Source organism: Myiozetetes cayanensis, unplaced genomic scaffold, assembly GCF_022539395.1.
Source record: "Myiozetetes cayanensis isolate MyiCay16 unplaced genomic scaffold, myiCay2020 scf33, whole genome shotgun sequence".
NCBI lineage: Eukaryota > Metazoa > Chordata > Aves > Passeriformes > Tyrannidae > Myiozetetes > Myiozetetes cayanensis.
The window spans coordinates 3,917,879-3,934,491 of NW_026087555.1; the positions used below are offsets into that span (position 1 = coordinate 3,917,879).

General features: G+C 39.1%; 1 protein-coding gene across 8 annotated transcripts in view; it reads right to left on the minus strand.

The window, feature by feature from the left end:
* Window positions 1-16,357, minus strand: part of MAPK10 (mitogen-activated protein kinase 10) — a 170,832-nt gene extending 154,475 nt beyond the window's left edge. For 3 of the 8 annotated variants that reach the window (XM_050327401.1, XM_050327396.1, XM_050327397.1), the window contains exons 1-2: window positions 15,934-16,357; window positions 11,544-11,663 (exon numbers count right to left, since the gene is read on the minus strand). The gene's annotated coding sequence lies outside the window, so the exon portion shown is untranslated. The remainder of the gene's footprint in view (window positions 1-11,543; window positions 11,664-15,933) is intronic. The other 5 variants (XM_050327405.1, XM_050327406.1, XM_050327403.1 and 2 more) reach the window with 2 other exon arrangements.
* Window positions 16,358-16,613: the final 256 nt, after the last annotated feature.

The window sequence follows — 16,613 nt, forward strand, 5'->3', positions numbered from 1 at the left end:
TTTGTAAGCCAGCAGGATGGGTAACAAAAAACTGAGGCTTAATGACACCAAATTCTGTATGAGGCATTCCTGGAAAAGGTCAGGCTGCTCAATGAAGACAGCTCCTGTGAAATAGCATTAGGCTTACTTCAGGGCTATTGCTTTATCTACTTAGTAAAGTTTTTCTTTTCTTTCTTTTTGATTAGAAGGGACCTTTTAAATGTCATCTAATCCAACCCCCTTGCAATGAATAACGGACAGCTTTAACCAGATCAGATTGCTCAGAGCCCCATCCAGACTAATTTCAAATGTTTCCAGAGATTGGGCATCCAGCACCTCAAGGCAGTCTGTTTCAGTATCTCACAACCCTCACTATAAAAAGAAAATAAAATTTCTTCCTTTTATCTGCTCTAAATTGACCCTCCTTCAGTTTAAAACCATCAACCTTTGTCCTGTTGCTACAGGTCCTACTAAGAGTGTCTCCATCTTTCTTGAAAGTTCTTTTTAAGTACTGGAAGGATACAATGAAGTCTTCCCTTGGAGCTTGCTTTATCCAGGCTGAAGAACCCCAATCTCTCAGCCTTTCCTCATAGGAGAGGTGCTCCATCCTTCTGATGATCTTTTTGTCCCTTCCCTGGACCTGCTTCAACAGGTCCCTGTCTATCATGTACTGGGGGGACTCCAGAGCTGGGTGGAGTACTCCAGCTGATGTTTCATTAGAGTAGAGTAGACTTGCTAATTAAACTGATTTGTGCTGGCAGATGATTAAAATCAGCTCACTGAGCAGTAGAAAGTTTCTGTGCAGTATTTCCACAGGTGCGGTCAGAGGTGTTGTGGTTTTGCTCTGGGTCAATTTGCTCACCCCACACACAATTACTTTAAGTCAAGAGAAGGTTTATGCAGAAAAAAAAGAGAGTTGATTGGGGAAAATAATATGAACATTTATTACTAGCAAAATAAAACTAAAGAACTACATCTACAATAATTCCATTTCGGTAAAAAGTACTATGTATTAATATCAGTCCAAGGAGGAGAAGCAGTTTCTTTCTCCATTCTCGGAGCTCCAGGTCTCTTCAATAACTCTGCAGCACTTTAAAGCTCTTCCTCTATTATCTCAGGACGACAACTCCGATTCGTCATAGCTGGAACTCTTTCTCTCTTGCTCTGTGCTGGCCTCTAGGGCTGGGCCTACCCCCATCCTGGGCTAAAACCGGAGGCTGGGGGTTACCCAGGCCCTGAAGGTCTTCTCTTCCATGGGCTTGCAAAGGGACACTTGCTTACCATGGATCTTCACCACAGGGTCACAGGGGATAATGGCTTTTGATCCACCCCTGTTTTCCTGTGAGGACCCTCCCCACGGGAGAACATGGGTCTAGCGTGGATCCCACACACGGAGCCAACATCCCTACCCTAGCCATTCTTGCTCCAGCGTAGGTTCTCTCAGGGTTACAAATCTCCAGCACCGGCTGCATCTCACTGAGATCCCAAGCTTACCCGAGCCGTTCTCACTCCAGTGTAAGCCTCATCCCTCTCAGGGTCATAAATTTTCAACAGGACTCTGCTTCATTTCAATCCTCCTCATGAAGTCTCGGCTTCCTTGTGCATTAACTTACTCCAGTGTAGGCTCTTCCACGAGCAGCATGAGTGTCTCCTCACCCCAACAATCTTCCAAAGGCAGAAGGGATTTATTTTTCAGTCCTTTCCCTGCTGAAGGGAGAGAGCGAAAGGGGGGGGAAGAAACAGCTCCCCCCTTCAAACTTCTCTCCTCTCTCCTCTGGCTGCCAGCTTTGGCCTTGAACACTTTTTTATCTCTCTGCTGTAATTTCTTCTGCAGCGGTTTTTTGTCCAAGCAGTCAGTCTTTTAAAGTTTTTTTCCTTTACCCTCTTACATGAGAGAAGGGGGGCTTCAGTGCCACACCTGCACCCGGCCCAGGGCCGGGGGAGGAGGGAGGCCTGGCCCCCACCTGGGGCCTGCCACTGCTTCTACATGGCTACTGCTACTAATTTCAACTGCCCCACCAAAATTCTCTTCTGTTTTCTTAAATATGTAATTAGCAAAGGCGTTACTGAGAGTTTTGATTGGCTTTTTGTCTGGAAATCCACCTGGACAAAACCATCCTCAGCCCCAGGGGCTGGCTGGTGGGTAAAACCATGACAGAGGTCAAATTTATTTTAGGGATAACCACTTCCATTCCAGTGTGGACTTCGGTGCTGACAGTCAAATCCTAACAAAATATTTAGAATATACTAAACGTTGTTCTCTCTTTTATATTTAAAAAGCAATAATAATCATTGTAACGTATGATGGACTACTATTTATGTGCCCTAGGGTCTCTAGGAAGTCATTTAATGCATGATATTTTATGCATAATATTTTTTGTTGTTTTAAAGATGCCCATATTGTCTTCACCCTATTAGTTAAAGGAGCATCGACCTTCAGCAGTGGATCATGTTCTCTCCTGCCACAATTCAACACTGCTTATTTGAAAACACCCAAGCAATTCTAGCTCGAACCAGCTCAAAAGTCTGCTTTGATCTATTCTGATCTCTTACCAGTTGTGTAAAAATTAATCCTTAGTCCAAAAGTAGCCTTTCAGTGTCAAGAAAAACATAATAATACTTGTACAAGGATTAGGAACTCAAATGCACTTGACAACACATTTACTCTGAAATCTTGGATATGATGACTCAACTATAATTTTCAAAGCCACTAAAGCCTAACTTCATTATATATAGTTCTCTTCTTTGCAGTTCTCTCCAGTTACTGAAACTTTGAAGCCATGAAGAAGAGGGCTTGGTCCTCTATACTACCTCAGCCCTTAAGAAAAATTTTAACATACTAGCTCTGATGAGAGTATTACAGTTACACGGAACAATATGAAATATTCGTCGCAAATGCAAAACAAATTTGGAAAAGAAAGAAAAAGAGAGGAATGTGTGGCTTTATGTCATCAGCATCACCAGAATCTGGTGTGAAAAAGAACATATTCCTGATACCATTCTAAATTTGAGCCAAGTTCTAATTTTTCTTTCATTAATTTACAAAAAAAACCAAAGAACTAATGAGAATTGAGGTAATTCTGATGTCCTCAGAATTATAAAAATAGAGGCACACCTAGATTTTCTTTACCTGTACTGTTTCCACAACCCCACTAAGTTCTGCTTCATTGATTAGTTGGTATGGACTATCCATTGTCCAGCCCATTCAGATGAACAAACTCTTGAGTCAACTAGTCAAGTCTACCAATTATCAGGTGGAAAAAGGTTCAGGGAAACATGCATCAAAATTGACCGTGAGCAAATTTTTATTCCAACAGCCAACTCTCAAGATACAATACAATGTGTCATAAAGCTGTTTCACCACATCACCCCATTTCTTGCTGCTCTAAATAAACAGTATGGCTTTGTTGACTTTGTTTGCAATTTAAGCTTAAAGAGCTATATTTCATTTTATAATTTTAACCCTTGGGGTTTAACCTGGGGGGAGGTCTTGGCTATTATTTTTTTTTTAAAGTAAGAATTACTTCCCAGGACAGATTCTGCCTGGTAAGGGAGATGGGCAGTTGATCCGTGCAAAACAGCATTATTTCCAATGATATTTGCTGTAAAATTTATCCCACCACTGTTGACACCAAAACCTTTGCTGTAATTTTCCTATTAGCTGATCCGTTTCCTGGAGCCTATGAGTTTTTTTATTATGTCCTTTTGATTTTCAGAGAAAACATTCACAATGATATCCAAAGTAGCCTGCAAGTTCACAAACTGAAAATAAAAGAGCTTCAAAAGTCTGAAGGTTTCACTCAAGGCTTTTGAATACTTCTGTTTTGACAATATTGCTTCACATGTGTGTTGATGGCCACATATGTAACCTCAACTAACAACTGCCACAGCTACCTAGCAAAGCCAAACCCAAGCAGATATCCTTGTCTTCATTTTTGCAAATCCCCAAAAGAAAAGCAGAGGATTGCATTACAGTTTTCTTAGACTGAAGAATATATACCACCTTCAAAATGCTGTGTTGATGAAAGGGTTTGTGGATCAGTGCTCTTTGTACAACCATGTGGGTATTTTTGACATTGTTCTGTCATGGAAGACATCTACCAGATTGTCTTTACACAGTTTGACAGATAAAAAAATTAATTTTAAGTACAACAGCAAATCAAGCATTCATAATGTCACAAAACCATCTATCTACATGCTGACGACTGAAATCTAACATAAAATTAATGCAGGTATTTAAGTAGCATTATGATTCACAATTAAGCCATGCAGATAATTTTCAGAACAGCTCAGAGGATTTTTTGTTTCAAGAAAAACAGCATTAAAATGTAATTTCCTTTTTTACTTGCTCTTTATGTTCCTGCATAAGAATAGGAGGCAATTTTTAAATACCATCTCTGAATTCTTGGTGGTAAATTACATATACAGTACTTGAACTAGGCATGAAGCAGTGAAGTGAAATGGTGAAAACGCACAAATAAGAGTAACCACTCAGGTTCAGAGAAAACATTGCTTTGAAAATACAGAATAGGAACATTTGGATATAATGGCCAGTCTTCGCGAGCGAAGATCTGGGGAAGGTCTTTTCCACCTTCCAGCCTGCGCATTGGATTTTTTAGGTGAGACACAGTGTGCGCGGAACTGAGCCCACCCTTTAATCCTAAGGTTCATCTGCCGGGGCCAAGCGAGCTTGGACGGTGGCAGCGAGGTCCTTAGGACGTAGGTGGGTTGCCTTTAAGGGCTAACGAGCCCCACCTACCCGGGAGTGGCCCTGACCGGGAGTCGAACCCGGGTCTCCGCGGTGACAGCGCGGCGCCTTTACCACTGGACCACCAGGGGCTCCACATTTGGATATGATCTTGGGTCATTATGTCACCTGGTTCTGATGTGCAACCAAGAAAAACCCCATAAAACACAGAGTAATTAATTCCACCCTGCTCTCTCTTTTGTGCTCTATTTAATTCCTAACAGCTTATAAATCAAGAAAATCCTCCCATTCTTCTCTCCTTTCATGCAGCAATGACAGGCCAGAACCAACAAAACTGGCATCTGCTCAGTGCACCATACATACTGCTGCTCCAAGCAAAGTAACCCTACTAACTAGATACCCAACTGCAGTTAGAACTTTAAACAAAGGCAGTAAGGAAGCACATTAGAAAGTCTCCCTATTAATAGTGAAAGAAGGCCCTGTCTGTGGCAGGGTGTTGGACTAGGTGACCTTCAAATGTCCCTTCAACCCAAACCATTCTATGATTCTACACATGCTGCATTGGTCTACACAAACTAACTTGGGACAGAGCTACAAACACAACAAATTACTCCAGAACCTGCTGTATAAATATTACTCTAGCAATGACTTCATATCTGCTAGGAATCAGAACTTTTTGTCAGGATGCTATTATGCCTTCCTAGTACTTTCAAAGCCTCTGCAGTTTTACAAAGGGTTCACATAAGAAGAAAATTTTTCCCAGAATAGGACTAAATCTACGCCCAGTACCACTTTTAAAAACCAAAGCTCAGTATTTCTAATGCAGCCAGAACTTGATCTTCATACTGAACACCTAGAAAAGAGCTCATAAAACACATACTGTGCAGAAAATGCCCAATTAGAAAGCAAAATTTTTAACACAAATAAACAATTTCTGACCCAAAAGTACTGCTTCCAGAATACAACAAGACACAGTAAGAGAAACATTAATGACTGTTCTCACTTCTCCAAATATTTAGCTGATGGCCACTGAGGACAGAAGCCTTTGCTAGATGGATTTTCATGTGAGACTAATGTCTGTTCTTACATTCATACTGTTCTTTGAAGTGATTAAAACTGTAAACCTCAACAACTCCAATTTTTATAAAACCAAGCCAGAGTTATTCAACAACCAACAGCTCAAGAATGCCTATTTAGTAACTACATCTCCTCAAACTCGTTACAAGTGAATTGCTCTCATTAATCCTGTCAGGAATTCGAGCACATTAAGAATACCCAAGTACTGCACCAGGCCTACAATGTTCCCTCTCTCCTTGCCAACGTGCCACCGCAAGCCATCTGCATCCAACGCAGCAAGGATATTAGGGGGTTGTAGATGAGGCTGTGGATGTACAGTGAGTTTAAATGACCTCTGGATAACTCACCATGCATATTGTCCTTTGTCCTTTCACTTGTCTGCCACACTCCACTCTAACACGCAGTAGTTAAGAGAGAAGGAAAACGACATTAACATTATACTGGCTGCATTGCATCCATAACTCTGTGCATGTTTTACTTGTTTTACCCCTTTTTTATGGTTGGAAAATGACTGCCCAGGAGCTTGCAGCTAACCTAATGCCTGTACAGTAGTTAGCATACTGCTATCTTAAGCCAGCTTGACCTACACCCTAGTGCCGGGAGCATGAAAGTAATGGCTGATGTTTGCTAGTACTGTAGATGCTTCTTTCTAGGAGAGTCATACTCTTCACTTGCAGTCAGTGCTCCCTGCTCTTTCCAACACACACAACAGCAGAGGGGAAAGGGGAGCAGAGGAAAAGCTGACAGTGTTACACAGTATATTCAGGTTTCTGCTCCTGTTGACAGGTTGTGAGAAGGAAAGAGACTTTGGATAAGAACAGTACACAAAGAAACAGGCAGAGAGATATACCCCCCTAACAAGTCTAGAAGAGGACGTAGGCAAAATCTTTCACCCTGTGGTAACAAAATATTTCCCACCACTTTACGTAATATGGGTTCATATGCCATACCCATTAATGCAGTTGAATTTACTGCTGTCTTAGTCTCTTTTCCACCTTTCCGCTGGCATCATTCTCTGTGTCTTCTGTTATTGATTTGGCATTTCCATTTATTCTTCTGCAGGCTATTCAAATTATTTCAATAGAACTCATAAGAATCACACTGAAAAAAATGCTCAGAGGTTTGGAAGATATTTATTTGACATTCTACTCCCATATTCTACAGCAATAGTCCTAGATATTTTCCGTAAGACTGGGAGGGGAGACTGCCTAATACTGAACTAGACTAGCAGGTGGTAGTGGTACAGAGATAGTTTTTCCATCAGCAACTCAAAAAATACAGCAGATACAAAATATTTCATGTGATATGTTCACAGGTCAACCTGACACAAGGAAGCATTAAGGTCGTAAATTAAGTCCACTCCTTTTCAACAAGCACAGACTGACATGTGGCAGAATAAAAGCATTTCATCCATCAGTATTTCAAAGTGAAACTAAACAACTGGAGATCCCCCAAAGACAGACACCGCACTTGAATATTTTAGATTAATTTCATCCTCTCTTTTTAAATGCGCAAATAGCTTGACTTTTCCAAGGCCCGTTTAGGTTACTGGAGGAATATAGACATAGGTACAACACAAGCTATGTCCATGTCTTTAAAAGCATTCAGAAAGACAGTATACCTTCAGTTTCCAACTAACTTAAAAATATATATATATTTTTTTAAAGACTATCAGTCCCCAGTGTCTAAGAACCACATCATATGATTCCAATATTCCAACATGTCACCAGGGAATAATCTTACTGGAAGGGTTGTGCATTTTTGAAGCATCCAAGCTTCACTTTTCCCTGGAATATGAAGAAAAAGCCTACATTTTATTAAAAGAAAGCTCATAGTTTCTCATATATATATGACATTTAGCCTAAGGCATTAAAATCCCAAATATTGCAAGAGTTGACAGTGCTATATTTGAATATAATTTCATTAAAGTACTGCGGGAATCAGTAAAGACAAACCGAGGATGAAGAGAGAGGGAGTATGAATCAGAATAAGAACTAATAGCATAAAACCCCACAATGTTATCTGAATTTAAAAGGGAGTGAAAACATTCTGCAAATCAATATCCTTAGGAGACGAAAAAAAAAGCCAAATAAAAGAAAAAAAAGATAATCAACAACAAGAAAAAAAATGCAAAGGCTGAAAAATTCTCTTTATGGGCATTTCCAGTGACATTTATTAAAATAAAAGGTGATCCAGGGGTTCCACTGCAAAAAGGTTCTACTGTAATTCAAAGTGAAGATCTCAGCACTTTCTGGATAAAATCCAACCTCCTTGAAAAGTAGAGAAGGTGAATAGTTGAAGTGTTGACTATTAGAGGTCATTTCTGACCTTTGTTTGTATTGATCATATGACAAATAGCTTTTGGAAATACCCTAAGGCAACAGTTCTTGAAGGGGAGATGTGTTGCACATTCCATCACCATCATCAGTAACAGATAATAAGTTTTTACATTTATATTATTCTGGAAATTTAATATAAATAGCGTTTGTCTATTAGGCAGAGGAGCTGAACACAAGTTTCTCAGAGAAAATTGAGCTCCTCTGATACAAGTCTGATAAAAGTATAGTTACAGGCATAACTGTACTAATCTCACTGGAGCTCTTTTATGTTTTACATTTACTTGGTTAGATGGAGTTCTGAATTTCTCTTTGTGCACTTTAACACTTGCACAGTGATGAACATAAGAGAAGCCAACACAATCTTTAAAAAAAATGCAACTGTAATAGCAAGATACGAAGCCAAAACACTAGAAAAATAAATAAAAATATCCTCAAATGTTCCTTCAAGTGCTTTAAAAAAACCAAAAATTCCTTTATCCCAGTACTTTACTTATTTCCCTAACTACATCAAAGCCTTTCTCTCACATGATTTCTACCAAAATTACTAAGTCAGCTTCACAAATCTCCAATTGCCCACAGCATTAACCTTGTTTTTATGTTAATCAAAATATGCCAAGTTTTTTCCCTATCTCTCTTTTCTGTGATGAATATTGATAAGGACTTCTGTTCTCCAAATGCTACTTTCCCTGACCATTTTTACAAGTTCTTTAACAGTTAATTTAACTTTGATTGTTATATGGTAAGTTTTAGATGCGGTATCTGATTTCACATACAAGTTGCACAGTTGCAAAGTTTGAATTCTCATCGGCAGAAATGGTTGAATTCAAAATGCAGTCACATGCTCAAAGTGTCTGCCTTAATAACTGATATTAACTGCAGAGGGCTCACACAGAAAGCATAAGCATTTGCACATCAAGGCCCCAAATTTCAAAATGCACTTGCTTCACACATATTTACAGACTGCATCCCTAATTCATACAAAGCTTTAAAATAAGTGCTAGTGGACTGTATTATGTGCCTGAAGACACCTACAGATACTTTTTTTGGAGCTGTAGCTTCAGAACAAGACCTTGAAGTCCTTAATTTCTGTTAAACATGTTTAACTATTTTTGCCTAGTAGTCAGCTATTTTTGTCAGCTAGGAGGAAAACTTCTCAAGCAACTCTCTCCCTGTGACATATCTGAATATTTTTGTTTCATACACTGTTTCTGAAAACCTGCTATTTGTACTGATTAGCCATCCTGAAATCTAAATTGGGAAGCACAAAGCTGGAGGAGGTGACTTAGATGTGCAGTGAACTCAAAGTCCACTAAACAGGGCCCTTGGTGCATGCTTGAAATACCACATAGAAATATCAGTAGCTGCAATATTAAGACAAAGATGTCTTCGTGATTTGAGGGATAAATGATCAAGTCACACTGCTTGTAGACAGGAGCATCACTGTATTGCAAAATTAGCACTAGGAAATGTAAAATTGTCAAGAGTGGGGATTAAGAAGCTCAGCTTCTTAAAAGTCATTTTTCTACATATACAACCATTTTAATAATGTTAATGGAGAAGGGAACTGGACTGCCATGACTATCAGCTAATTGTATTAACATGTACACAACAACACAAAAATTTCATGCAACGTCTGTTTAGCTACTGTTCGTTACAGACACGTGAACAAAATCCTTTATTTGTACAACTCTATCAACTATCATAAATCATATAAACTTTGCTGTTGCTAGCTTATTTAAAACTTTCACTATCTACAGCTAGCAGGTTCTCTATATGCTCCTAAATACACTAATTTAAAAAAGAACATTAATAAAAAAAATTCATATTGTTTATGCTTCATCATGAATTCAAAAGTCACCCAGGTCCATTCACATATGAAAGGTTTAGTGTCACAGTTTTCAAAGTCCACACATTTAACCAAGACGAAGGTTGTTTTGCTAGCAAGAATTACCTTTGGACAACAGGCCTTAAAATATAAATTAAATATATTGTAGTAGCAATACAGAGAGATTTTAGGTTCTATATAAATGCTAAAATAAATTGCTTCCACTGGATGTCTACAAGTAAAGGATGTGAGCATCCAGAGTGGGACTCTTCATGCCACAAATGTCCAACGTATGGCTTCTCCCCTTGGGAAACCCTTTAGATTGCAACAAGAACGCAAGTTCTCTCAGTGAACTATTAGGCACTGCTTTCTGCCATTCACCTCACTTCAAAGCAGAGTAAAATAGATTTAACTGACACCTGTTTAATTCTTTTTAGCAGCTTCACCAAGGATGAAAATCGCATGGCCCCAAAGCACTCATTTAATCACTGTTACATTAGCCTTGTGCCACTGCTGCCCACCAGTCAGTGTGTACTACGTGTTTCCATCTCTGCCTCATCTGCAAGTAACTGTTCTACTTCCTTACAGAACAGTAACAACAATTCCAGTGACTTGGATCCATACCTTATTGGTGTAACAGCACCAGAAGTAAGATTTGGCCATTGTTAAAGGTTAATCACATAAGACCTGCTTGAAGTCTACAGACCTGAATCCCTGGCTTCTTTTTAAAGCCATTGACTCTCAGTTTATGCTGGTTGTGGTGGCTGCACCGACACACATATAGATAAGTATTAGGGGTGGAAAAAAAATTAATATAAGCCTGTTTGGAGCAGAAAATTGGTTGTCTTCAAGGGTAACAAAGTTTCACAATAATTCTATTGAGATTACATGAGAAATCTAAAAATTCCTCATCTCCCAAACGTATACGAAAACCACCTTAAAGAAATTATCAGAATCAACATGACTTATTATGTAAGAAATATGTATTGAAATTATTAGCAGACTTAAGATAGTTTAAACTACAGAGTATTTTTATAAAGACCACTTGCTTTTCATCACTATTCTCGCACTTTATTTTCTCTATCCAAGAATAAAGAGATATACATCTAAAAACTCTGTGAGGATTGATCACAATCTTCTTCAGTCATCTCAGAGACACAAACCAACTTTTCCTTTCCCCCATGCCAAATCAAAGAGGTACAAAACATTAGTTAGAAAAATTGGTGTAAAATAGTGGCTTTTACAGTAGTAAAACAGATTTTACTATTTTAAATAGCCCTCAGAACACTGCATATGTAGGATCTTTTAAAAATTATTTTGCTATATTAAAACTTACACTGAAACCACATTCCTGATGTGCTCCATCTGATAATTATACAATGCTAAAATTATACACTTGAAAAACTCATTATAAGATGACAGTAGTATGCTAATGTGCACTAAAAATTACAAGAAATTGTAACAATAATGTTCCTTCCCTCCATCCCCCACCAAAAAAAGAAAAAGGAGAAAAAAAAAAATCAGCATGCACTTTGGCATTAAGCATTTTTTTGATATTTGGCTTTTTTTCTTGTCAAGGAGTATCATTTAATAAAATAATACATTGTTGACTCACCACAGCATGTGCTATCTCTCATGTACAGGAAATAGTTCAAAGGCATCAACTTCATGCATGGATTGCCATTGCTGATATTTGAGTCTGGCCTGCTGTTGGTACAGGTTTCTAATACTAGCCCTAAGAACAAAAAAAAAGAGAAAGAAATATTTGGGATTTATTTTTCAAATCTGATAGAAAATTTCAGAAAACTAAAGTAATCCAGAATATCAGTATCTGCACACCATATGACAAAGACTTAAGATTTTCCTCTGATTATGCCATAGTGCATCCAGTTCTGGCAGTATCTGTACCACAGAAAATAACGCAGAACAAAATGCTGTTTAGATGGGGGAGATGAGTCACGGTTATTCCTCTACCACCAAAAAAATGGAAAAAAAAAAAAAAATCAAGGTCCTAGTTCTCAAGAGCACATATTCAAGTCTGTTCAAATTGCAACAGATAGTGATAAAAAAAGTCATAAAACTGTTCTAAAATAATTATTTTTGTGTCTATACTATCTTTCTCAGGTCAGATCTTCAAATTTTTCTTTGGAATAAGGAAGAGCAAAAACTTTACCTATAAGAAGTTGAGATAGGTACATCTGTCACTGGTACCTGGGAATGGAAATTAAATTTGACTTGTAGCATTATTAACAGCTTTAAAAACTGTGATATGGATACATACAGGCATAAGAAAAGGCCTGAGAGTTACTGCTATTTTTCAAACTAGCATCCTCTTAAACAACAAAACGTCACAAAAGAAGTTCTACTGCCAAAGTGCATGAGAGACAACCTCAAGAAATGTGGTAAAAAGCAAATGCTGTGGTATTAAGATAGTGAATAAGAGGTAGAACAATCAAACACACAGTGCTCTGGTGTCTCACCACTGAAGAAAATTGAGAGATTACTGTTAAGTGGAAGGTTTGGGCAACATTTTCTTTCCCCTGAACCACAACATGTTTTCAAACATCTCAGAAGAAAACTAAAACTTTGTACCAAGAATAGAAAATTAAAAATCCTCACGAGAAAATTGCTGCCTAACAAGAGAGGCCCCACTATACTTCACTGAACTGGGTTCAGTGAACTCAGGCTTCCTGAAAACCCATGTCAAATTGCAGTTCCTAATTTCCTGGGTTACTGACCTCTTAGTGTAGGATCCGGTGAAGTAGCTACTGACTTGACTGGAAGTCTGTTCTGAACCTCCAGCTTTTTTCATGACCTCACATCCCTTCTGTAGAGATGAAGCCAAGGAGAACACACCACCACCACCACTATTGAATTCATACACCAAATTCTTTAAAAGAAAATCTCACTTTATAGCAAACAAATAAGACTGGAAAGTACTGGGACCTGAATTTCCTGTTCTTCTCTTCTAACAAGAGACAGATTCTAAAGCTTGCTAACAAAGCTACAGCTATCAGGCTAAAACACAGTATAGCAACTCAAGGACAGCCATGTAACTTTTGCAAGTAGTGGACAGGGGAATGTGAAATTCTGTCCCATTCCCTGTACTGCTTTTTGTCTCTAATGTCATTATCACAAATAATAGGTAACATTGCCCTAATACCTGGTATTTCAGGTGTTAATTAAAATTGTATATTGTTTTCTGTTTTAGACCATCACTTTTAGACAGTTAATCGAGTATAACGGATTTTGTTTCTGTGAAAGGTTTTTTCTTTCTGCCTCTACAGATGGTGCTGCCAGAAGGGGAAAAAGAAAAAAAATCACAGCAAGTGCAGCATTTTTAAATTTTAACTGCTGCCCTTTCATGAGGGCTCATTTTTCTTGCAAGTAGCCTTTAAAACCATAAGTGTGCAAGAATCACAGATAAGGGTAGCAGACTATGAGCACTGAGAGCCAGGATATATCTATATTCAGTATTATTGTCCAATAATACAGGGTGAGACAGGGAAGTCTCCCTCCTTTACTCCTGATGACATAACAGAGCAGCAAATGTGGTAATACCGCAATCACCAGGCTTTTAGGACATCATTTCTCGTAGTGCTATTATAAGCTCAAAATGTAATCAGTGGAATGGGAGGGGCTATGGGCTATAGACACTTGACATAAAAACAAACAAACAAAAGCCACCTTACTTTAATTTGAAAATTTATCAGCAAGCTGTGAAAATTTATCAACAATATTTTCTGTAATTTGGAATTGTCTAATGAGCTAATTGTCTAATGAATGGGTAGTTTCTACTGAACAACAGTTTAAGAGGTTACCGATTTTAAAGCTGGAGACATTTCCCTAAATGCAGCTTTTCTGTTTTCCAAGTCTTAACAAAACTATAATGTCGTCTGCAATAGCAATGCTAAAATCATCCTCCTTTGGGCCTCCTTTAGCTCCTCCTTAAATTGGATGAGTTTTGCAATGGACTGCAAACAACAAGTGAACTTTATGACACTGTCCAATACCATAGCAGTGAAATTTTGATAGCTCTCTTTGCTTTCACAAGCCAGATCACAGCATTGTAACACTGCTTGATGGCATATTGATCCAGTACTGTTAAACCTCTAAAAAAGGGCTGCAAACATTCCAGCCACTGACTGGGCGATGGGGGAGTGGGGAGGAAACTCCAAACCTGCAAGAAAACACTCATCCCAAGGTCTGCTCATAAAAATGTGTATGTGCACTGAAGGAGCTTTTTAACAATGAGAAGGACATTTTCCAAGCAGACAGACAGGCAGCTGAAGGTAACTTATTTTTCGTGGTAAGTGATTTCTGTCCTTATCCTATTTAGGATAATCCTATAACTCTTCAACAAAACCATAATTACAACAGGACCCTGACATATTATGCATGTTCTGAAGCAGCAGAAGAGAGCAATGCACAAGAGTGCAGTTTACTGAGAGTCAGGGAAAAAGAATATTGTTTAATGGCTGAGGTCAAATCATTGTCATTCACATCTGCATCCCTGTAAGACAAAGTCATTAGCTGAACCAATTGAAAAGGTATTTCTATGGCACCTTTCTTAGCAGGAAGAGAGCACACAGCAGGAGGACCACAGAAAAAAATATTACTCCAGAGTACTCCTGACCAATGACTACCCAGCACTGTTTTGAAAGAGGGTTAAAATATGAGAGGTTTGGTGCACTCCACTTTTCCGAAGGCATGGGGACCAAAGACACGTTACATGTGAGCAAAGACAAACAGCCCTGTGCAGTACCTACACCATCCTGTTCTCTTTTTCTGTAGCTGAGCTTGCAGGACAAGCTCTGTGTCCTACAGCAAGCTGATTGCAGATTCCTCTGTCTCTAAAAAAGTCTCTGGCAAAACTCACAGTGAACACATCAGAGGAGGGGAAGGTTGCATCGAGGATATCATGAAGCTATGCAGCAAAAAGAGCCCATGTACACAAGCTTACAATCACCCTGTACACGACTGCTGTGAAACATGCCCATCATGGTTCACTGGAAACACCTCCAGCTTATTAAACAATGCTCTAACACTTAATTATCCAAGTCAAAATTTGTATTATTTTTAATAATGTCTCTCTGCTGTAAAAACAAAACAAAACAAAACAAAACAAACACAAAACCAACATTTCTTCCTGTAGAAGTAGCTTTGCTGTCAGAGGATTTCCCTGCAAAGCAACATTGATTTCACTGCAGTATCTACAGATGGTTAATTCTCTTTTGTAAAATAACTGGCTGGTAGCTTGCTGTAAACACTTCTCCTGAAAGCTCATGTTGGTTCTGTAAAACCCAATGGGCCAAGTTATTCACTTGCACCCAAGTAATGTGTAAGAGTGATGATTAAAGGCCACTTTCTTAAAAACAACCCCCACCCCCACATCCGACAAGATTTGTCTAACACTCACTTCTCCCCACACAGACTTTTTTTTTTCTTCTATTCATCCACTCTGCAAAAGGCCAAGACGTCTGCCCTCTGAATCTCCTAGTTGCTTATCCTCTCTTTATTTTCACACGTCCAAATTTTATACGGCTCTGTATGGACCACATAACCTACATAACGTACTCATTTCTACTCAATTGCAAGCCAAGACACCTCCTTCCCCCCAAAGCCCCCAAGCAGCATTAGAGGTGATGAGACTGAGTAAAACACTACTGTTTACATGAGCCAGCTGGTAAAGCGCTATCGCACTCCCATCCATGATGTACCCCCCTGCCCTGCTCCCACGACCGCCGGTCACCTACAGTGCCCAAACATTACAGATCATACACACCCGAACACAGGAAAATGATGCTTCTCTGGCCACAAAATGGACAGGTGCAGCATTCTTGCTTCAGTTAGCAATTTACTTCATTAACCTATGTCTCTCTCCCCCTCTCCCCTGTTTTGTTTTGGGTTTTGTTGTTTTTTGGTTTTGTTTTAAACAGCAATCAATATTCATCACCCCACCCTGAAAAAGCAATTAGTCAAAGAATATTAGCGTCAACACCTACCATTCCTTGCTTGCGAGCTATTCTCCTCCTCAGAAACCTCTTCCCCAAACTGCGACTTTAGGTGGTATTTTTAAATCACATTCCAAACAGTGCTGAGGAAAAACCGTGCTATTTATAATAATAGGAAAAAAATTCAATAAAATAATGATGATAATAAAATTAAATTAAAAAGAAAAAAAGAAAAAAAAAAAAGATGGGCAGCTGGTTCCAAGGTAAATCACTGTTTTCCTTTAAAGAACTGAATAAAAGCCTGGGGGACAGGGTAGAACAGAACAGAAAAAGGGGAGGCAAAATGTCTGATAATAATGAAATAAAAGGGGAAGGGGGGGAAGAGTGGCTTGCTGAATCACGCTCTTTCACTGCCTGGAAACCATTGTGCAGCGTGATGCTGGCTGTACCATTGTGGAACCTACCAGAGGAGACAGGCAGAGCTTGGGGAATGGGGCTGCTATGGCAACTGAAAGGAGCACACATGACGTCAAAGCACACAGAGGTCTCGCAGGGGGAGGGAGAGAAAAATCTAATCTGCAGCCACAGCTATGGTATCTCCTGGAGAATCAGGGAATAGAGCAGACTGCAAAGGGAAGCTGAATAACCTCCTGTAGCACTCACCAGCAGCAGCTCAGACATCTGCAGCATCAGGCAGCCAGGCAGCACAGAGAGAAGGTAGTAACAGCAGT